This window comes from Rattus rattus, chromosome 11 (assembly GCF_011064425.1).
Source record: "Rattus rattus isolate New Zealand chromosome 11, Rrattus_CSIRO_v1, whole genome shotgun sequence".
Lineage (NCBI taxonomy): Eukaryota > Metazoa > Chordata > Mammalia > Rodentia > Muridae > Rattus > Rattus rattus.
In genome coordinates, this window is record NC_046164.1 from 14,896,675 (window position 1) to 14,905,407 (window position 8,733).

An 8,733-nucleotide genomic window follows, 5' to 3' on the forward strand; every position below is an offset into this window, starting at 1 on the left:
CCTGCCGTTTTGCCTGCATATCGGTCACGAACAAACTGGATTACTTAAACACAGTAGCCTGGATTTGTTCTATCAGTAATCGACTCATTCCTAATTAAATAGAGCAACCTTATTGGGGGTTACGAAGATGCCAGAAAACATGATTCTGTTGGGCCGCCATTCTCGCGGCAAAGGAAATGCGTATCGGGGCAAACCTTGCGTTTGCAATGGCGTACCTTGCGGCAGAGCAGTAATGGCGGTGCGTTTAAAACAGTAATCGACGCAACGATGTGCGCCATTATCGCTTAGTCTATTCGTGACTTTCTCGACTTCGCCGGACTATGAGCAATCCGCTTATATAACGAGCGTGTTTATCGGCTACATCGGTACCGACCGATTGGTTCGCTTAATAAACGCTTCGCCTAAAAAAGCCGGAGTAGAAGATGCAGAAATCAATCAACGTAAGGCGTTCTCGATATGCGCTGGCGTGGTCGGAGGGAATTGATAACGGACGTCAGAAAACCAAAACGCGGTTGCGACGTCATTGTAGGCGGTGGAGAGCTATTTACGATTACCCGATCACCTCGCAAACTTGTGCCGCCAAACCCAAAACTCAAATCAACAGGCTGACGCTACCAGCTTTTCCTGTTGGTGGGATGCCTACCAAAAGCAGCGCGCTTGGCCTGAAAGACTTCTCTCCGAAAAAGCCAGGACGCTGTGGCATTGCAGCAGATTAAGGAGCGTGGCGCTTACCTCTATGATTGATCGTATATCCGTCAGGGCAATCGACCGTGCTGCAGCAATATTCAAAGCCCACCGCCGGGCGCTGGTTGTGGCTCGCTCGAGCATAAGGCTGACAGCAGCCTGATTGCAAAAATTCAAAGAAGCGGGCGGAACGGTCAGAGAGATTGATGGGCGAGCAGAGTCAATACCGCGATTATCTCCTTCCGCTCTGGTTATCTGCATCACTGTCTGCCTGCCGCGGCCGTTAATCATTAATGTGATAACGCGCGCCATTACCAGCCGCGACAAAAATGCCAGAGAATCAGGTTGCCAGAACGCGGCAATTACTGACATGCAGATGCGTCAGGCGTGTGATGTTGCTGCGCTCGATGCAAAATACACGAAGGAGTTAGCTGATGTTGAAAAATGATGCCTGCGATGATGTTGCTGGTCGTCGTCGGTTGCACATCAAAGCAGTCTACAGTCAGTGCGTGAAGCTACCAAGGCCTCCGCGGATAATGCAGCCTCCCCGACTGGCAGACACCGCTGAACGGGATTACATTTCACCTCAGAGAGGCTGATCACTATGCAAAACAACTGAAGGAACCCAGAAGGTATATTAATGAAAGGTAGAGATAGAGTTGTTCGCTATCGAGCAAGCAAATTCATGCAATTATTGTGAGCATTGGTTACCAACAGGCTTCCAGCGGAGATAAACAAAGACAAAAACCGAGCAATCCATTACTAAATGGTTACTTCTGTTTTACCAACATTTCTGTGCTGCTACAAATTTTGGCTGCAGACCGATAGCTTTCCGCCTAATTCCAGAACGAAGAAATGATGGGTGATGGCCTTTGCGCTACTGCCGGTTTGTTTTGAACAGTAAACGTCTGTTGCTACACATCCTGTAATAAGCAGGGCCAGCGCAGAATGAGTAGCATTTTTTCATGGTGTTATTCGATGCTTTTTGAAGTTCGCAGTAGAATCGTATGTGTGAAAATTAAACAAACCTAAACAATGAGTTGAAATTTCATATTATTTAATATTTATTAATGTATGTCAGGTGCGATGAATCGCTTTCATTGTATTCCCGGATTAACTATGTCCAGTCTGACGGGGGAACCCTCTGCGGAAAGTGTCCGGGAATAATTAAACGATGCACACAGGGTTTGCGCGTACACGTATTGCATTGGTACAACGCCCGGTGCTGGAGACGGAAGAAACCGGACGCGCGGATTAGTGGAAAGATTTGGTAGTGTTCTGGAATGCTCTCAGTAAATAGTAGAATTACCGGTAAGTATTCTGTGTTCATGGATATTAGAACTCATCGGAAAAATTCCTGCTTTAGCAAATATTTTCCTGTATTGCTTTGAAATGTGATTTCTCTCGATTTCAAATCATCATAGGACGCGTTTTATGATGCGTTTCTTGAGAATTTAACATTTACAACCTTTTTAAGTCCTTTTTTATTAACAATGGTGTTATCGTTTCTAACACGATGGTATTATCTGTGGCTACAGATAGTAAATATAATGTGAGACGTTGGTGGACGTTTTAGTTCAGAACAAAACAACTACGTCTAAATCTTTTCGCAATTGATCGAATATTTCTTTAAAATGGCAACCCGGTTACGAAACCTTCCATGTGATGTCACGAGCGTAGTTTGCATTATCGTTTTATCGTTTTGAATCTGTCTGGACCTCCTTGTGTTTTGTTGATGATTTGGCGTCAAAATGATAGGAATGTTACCACAGTATTACGTATCAGTGGTCCTGCTGGCATTCTGAGGGAACAACCGACAGATGTATGTATATTAACGTGCTCAAATCTCACAGGAAAGATTTGAAGCAATATTTTAACCGGATGAAGAGCAAGCATGGAGCGACAAAAATGAATAAAGAACAATTGCTGATGATCCTCCGTGGATCTGATCGTGTAAAAATATGCTTAATAGCACCATTTCTGGTGAGTTACCCTGATGTTAAAATTCGTATGTATAGAAATATAAGGTGTCTCTGGAAGCATTCAGAGCACTGAGCAGCGTTGGTGAAGCCACCGATAATAATATGAAGGATTATTCCTGGTGGTTGACTGACTTACCATAACTGCTAATCACCAAACTATTTAGTCTGTGACAGGTTTCACGCAAACTGTCACTGTCAGAAAGTAAACTGCAACCCAATTACCGTGTAATGCCTCGTAATTAAGTGAATTCTATATCGTCCTGTTCAGTGAAGAACGTGGATTCTATTCTTCACTTTTTAATTGATGTATATGCCCTTTTCTGACGTTATTCCGACGGCAGGCTTCAAATGACCCAGGCTGAGAAATTCCTGGACCTTTTTGCTCAAGAGCGATGTTAATTTGTTCAATCATTTGGTTAGGAAAGGATGTTGTGGGTTGTTGTTCTGCGGGTTCTGTTCTTCGTTGACATGAGGTTGCCCTGTATTCAGTGTCGCTGATTTGTATTGTTCAGTTGTTTTTTACGTTGTTGATGCAGATCAATTAATACGATACCTCCGCGTCATAATTGATTATTTGACGTGGTTTGATGGCCTCCACGCACGTTGTGATATGTAGATGATAATCATTATCACTTTACGGGTCCTTTCCCGGTGAAAAAAAGGTACCAAAAACATCGTCGTGAGTAGTGGGTGGGGGCGTTCGTTGACATGTTGCCAACCAGAGAATGTAGAGATGACGGGGGAAACTGAGGGTCCAGAGAGATAGGATTGCCCAAGTTTGTATCAGATGACGCCAGATCCAGGAATAGAATGAGCTTTCCAGGACTGCTTTCACATTTTGTATTATAGAAGTTTACATACAGGATTACCCAATTGAGAGAGGGCCCTTAGAAATATGTAGCAGAGATTGGGGAAACGACCAGAAATCCCCTAGCATCGAGTATATTTACTAGTAAGAAGTTGACATCATAGATTAGTATGTTTTAAAAAATTTAGTGGTATTGTAGTCAAGAAATCTGTGCTCTAGTAAGCAATATTTCTGAAATATGTGTTCACTATATAAGGGCTGCTTTGGTTTGTGCGTTTTCATTTTTAAAAGCGTGATCTCACCAACACTGGCTTTGAACTCACAGAGCCCAACTGCCTCCTGAGTGCTGGGATTAAAGATATTAGCCACCATGCCCAGTCCTATGTATTTTTTTGTTTTTGTTTTTTCTTTTTTCGATAGACTTAACTCAGGGCCTTGCGCTATAAGTGTCCATGCATTTTAAGTTGGTATATACAGTAATGGGGTTTCATTATGGCATTTTTTCATACATATGTCATTTCTCCTCTGAAAGAATAAAGATTTAAATTTCATTTTCGACACTGCATGAAATAAAAGTAATTGGCAGGCAAAGAATAACATAATATACAGGAGAAGGTCAATACAGACCACTCTGGCCTCCCGAGGCGCCTGGGCTCAGCAAAACCATCCCGGCTCTATAAGAAGGCCTGGCTGAATGGCAGTCGCTATGTGGCTTCGAGATACCTGACCTACAGTCCTGGAGAAAAAGAGTTGTCAGCCTTGCAGGCAGGTGACTGGAGTTGACTTGGAGCCCAAGTGACTGAAGTGTGTGCCAATGTAAACAAAACCAGTGGAAATTGCTTTAGTGACTGCTGCCAACCACCCATGTAGTTTTCTCTCTTATAGCCACCTGGCTCGGGTCGACCTCTGTCTCTGTGTGAGATACGTGTTGTCCTGAGCCTGGTCTCAAATACACCTCTGCTCCATTACATCAAGACCGGCTTGAGTTCTTGGGGGAAGGCGTCAGCCTTGATTTGAGGGGGTCTTCCCACCCCACTGGTCTTTTCATTTGGGACTCGTCTGAGATCTCATGACCACTCAACTCCAAGACCTCTTGATGTAAGGTAGATCCCCATACTGTGTCTGATGTGTCATTGTCTGTGGCCTGCCTGTTCTAGTCTTGTTGTACATTCAAAGCGCTTATTTTGCAGTTTGCCTGGAGCTAAAGCTCAGAAGCTGTGGTCGGCTACACGCACAGTGTGAGAGGGACCACAAGCTGCAGCCCTGGGGGACGCTTCAGGGCAGCAGGAGAGCTAGGGATTTCGCCTTAGTGGTTTCGATCGGGTAGAAGATTTGATAGTGTGTTCCTCTGTGAAGAGAAACTTCAAAGACGTCTTCCCGCTCTGAAAACTGCCTTTTGGCTGGTGCCCGTGAGGCAGGCATCGGCAGTTGTTGTCTGGATACTGTGGTCTCTTTGTGTTGTCTGGTTGCTTGTTCTGTTTAGTGTTTTTCTGGTGATGATGGACAGACAGTAACGTACTCCCTATGCCTCTGACGTGCTAGATCATTGGACTGCAGTTAGGGACAGACATGCTAATATGTCAGTTGAAGTTAAGAAGGGAAAGTGCAGACTTTCTGCACCGCTGAGTGGCCGACTGCGTCGGCTGCCCTCCGCTCAGGGCTCTTTGACGACTATGATTCTGAGAGTTAAAGCTATTGTCAGGAAAGCCAGATGCACCCGGACCAGCAAAGCAACCTGCATTCCTCGGTCTGGCAAAACCTGGTTCAAAATCCCTCAGCAATCTCTGCTCTCCCAAGATCTATCCTGAGATTGAGGGAGAGCCTCCTGAATGGCCAGCTCCTCCCCTGGCATCCCCCATTTCCTCCCTGCAGCAGCCTCGGTAACTCTGCCCACTGGAAGAAGAAAGCAGTGGAGTGGTGTCGCCACAGGTACGAAAGCCGCAGGCTCGAGTCCCACAGAGCCTGACCCACAGGTGTGCAGCCATGCCTCTTTGTAGCACTTATGGTGTACCCATCCTCCTGCATCCCTCTGCCCCTCTGGAGGCAGACAGCTTTCTGGTCCCGCCCAGGCGATGAAGCTCCAGTGCAGCACTCACCCCTGACCTCTACTGGCGATTCTTTGCTCCCTCTGTGAGCTTAGAGTAGGCCTCCCCCGGTCGGCAAGGGATGCAGCCCCTTCAGTATTGGCCTCTTCCTCCTCTGACCTTTATAACTGGAAATCCCACTCACGGAACTATTTGTTTCTGTTTGCTCAAAGAGCGTGAGCTTGGTCCCTCTTGGTGCTTAACCTAGTTATCACCTGCTTGAGAAAATTGTTTTCTGCCAGGGAGTTTTATCTTTCTCTCTTTGAGCCTCCTCCCATAAGGAGAGATGCCCTTCCCTTTGCTCCCCTTGCCCAGTCTAGCTGCTGTTACCAGTTGTGTATGAAGGACCCAGGTATGACGTAGAAAGACTCTTCTGTCTGAAAGCAGGCATTAACAAGAAGAACCTACAGCTTTACTAGATCCTGAAGATTCTCCCTGTTGCTTAGACATTCACAGCTTTCTCAGGAAGGGACAGCGAGAGCAGGGAAGTGTGGGCCTGAGGGTGGCATGCTGGCAGGCTGCGACGCAGGCAGAGGCGCAGCTCAGGCATGTCAGCGTAAGAGGAGTTTCAAGGTGATGAGGCCGGCCGGGTTGATGCCACAGCAAAGATAGCGTGGAGTTAGGGGTGGTCTTTATGAGACTTTGCCCTGATTCCAGGTTGCTGCCTTCAGTGTGCCAGACCTCTCAACACTTGCTCACAGAAGGAGAGCGTCTCATTAAGTAGAAGCTATTTTTAATTAATTAATTACCTAATTCTATTTATTTATTTTATTGTGTATACGCCTATACAGCTTTCTGCCTGCATGTATGCAACTCCAGGCCAGAAGAGGGCACCAGACCTGATTATAGATGGTTGTGAGCCACCATGTGGTTGCTGGGAATTGAACTCAGGACCTCTGGAAGAGCAGTCGGTGCTCTTAAGGGAGCCAAGGCTCCCATCTGTTGGCCCCATTCCAAGAGAGGGAGTCGGTCTCCCAACACAGCCACCTTCCTGTTAAGTCATCATTGACATGAGCGCGCTTCTTTTTGATCCATCCCCCAGTAGTTAGTTTCTGCCCCTGTGGTCAAATGTTCTAGGTTGAGGGGCAGGTGGAAGCCCTAAATGTTTCAAAAGAATCTACAAATAAATTGTGAAGAACTTTTGTTTTGCCAGTCAAATTAGAATTAGCTTTGGCTGTAATAAAGTCAGGATTAATGTTTTTCCATGGGCCTTAACCCAGTGAGACAGTTTGGTAAAGGGCTGCTACTGAGGTCCTGAAAGTCCCAGGTGAACCGGTTACAATTTGTATGTCTGCCACTTGACATCTAGATGCTTGTTAGTAACTGTTACAGGTCTTCTTTACCACCGAGGAAAGACAGAATTTGCCTAGAGGCCAGAAAATGTTCCAGATGCTAGGGGAGAAGACCACTCCTGCCTGTTGATTCTCCACACCCTGAAGGTAGGGAGTGCCCAGGTTCACCTCCAGGCTCCATGGTGGGTCTCCTAGGGCTGGGAAAATGCCCCACCAATCTGGCTAAAAGAAAAAGCTATAAAGAGAAAGTTACAGAAATTTAAAAGAGTTTAACCTAGTTACACAGAGTTAGGTGTAAGTTAGAGAAAGTAAGGGAAGTGGTGGTTCAGGTCTTGCACACAAGGGCAGTTAGTAGCTGTAAAGGAAGATGAAAAAGATAGTATAACAGAGAGACTGAGAAAGAGAAAGAGAGAAAGAATAAAAACAACAGGAAGCTAGAGAAGAAAAGAGACAAAAAAGTAGAAGCTAGAGAGTTAAAGAGCAATAAAAGACAAGTAGAGGAAATATATTGGCCACAGAAGTTAGGAGTACAGGGGACTACTGGCAACAAACCATACCATGGGACCACCAAGAACCGGTGGACCTGGGACTCAAGGGGCCGGTATCCCACTTGTTCCTTGTGATCCCAGATTGCCCCCATGAGTCTGGAACCCCAACTGCCAACCCTGCTTCCGGACCCTGACCCAGACCCCTTCAAGACTGTCTGTGCAGGTGCTCACTGAAAATGTGGTGGCATAAAGATCTAACACCAGCCACCAGAAGGGTAGACATCTGGTTCATAGATGGAGCAGCTTCTAGAGAAGAAAAGATGGGTGGAACAGAGTCATATGGGGCTCAGGCCCTACCAGGAAGGCACTTACTAGAGGGTAGAGCCCACCCCTCAGCAAAGCCTCCTTGAGCTGAGAGAGAGACTAACATCTATGTGGACAGCAGGTATGCCTTACAGTCCATCAAAGAAAGAGGGTCCTGCTGGACATCTGAGGGCAAAAAAAAAAAAAGAGAGATTCTGGCCTGTTAATGGCCCTCCATGACCCAGCCAGGCCGAGGAAGAGACTCTGGTACACCTCAACGGGAAAGAATGTCCTGCTACAAAACCAGGCAGAGGCCATGATAAAACAAATGTGTCAAAAGACTCACTTAGGGGTAAACAAACTCATCCAGACATTTTCAAAAACGAAATATTATGTCACAGGTCTCAAGTATCTCGTGGAACAGATAGTGCACTGATGTATACCATGCCAAAAGGTAACTGTTTTCAGAAAGGTTGACTCTGGCAGGAGGCTCTGTGGGGAACGGCCTGGATCCTACTGGGAAATTTACTTCACAGAGATAAAACCAGGAAAATATGGTTACAAATGTCTCCTAGTGTTTATAGATACCTTTTCAGGAATAGATAGAAGCTGCCATGGTGGACAACACAATGTCATCTGGGAATGCTGAACCTCTACCCCCCAGCACATCAATGCCGCAGATGCCTTTGCCATCTCTTGGATGCCCTGATGAAGCCAACAACTATGAGTATTATTCATTGCTCAGGATATCAGGAAGGAAGAGATTCAGTGGCATGGGGCAATAACAAAGTAGATAAAGTGGCTCGAAAAATGGCTATGCAGGAGCCTATCCTGGCTACAGGCCTGCAAGAGACAGCCACTGGGAACTGGAATCGGACTAAAGGATGGCCTCACTTAGAATGTACAGCAGAAGAAAAGGCTCAAATTGCTTTAAAAAAAAAAAAAGACAATGGCACACTTGAGGGAAAACTATATTCCCCAGAGAACAAACAAAAGACTCACTTTCCCAAATACACAAATGGACTCATTTAGCAGATAAGAAGCTTGTCCAAGTAGTTCAGATATATGTAATAGACTTTAAGATTTTAGCCA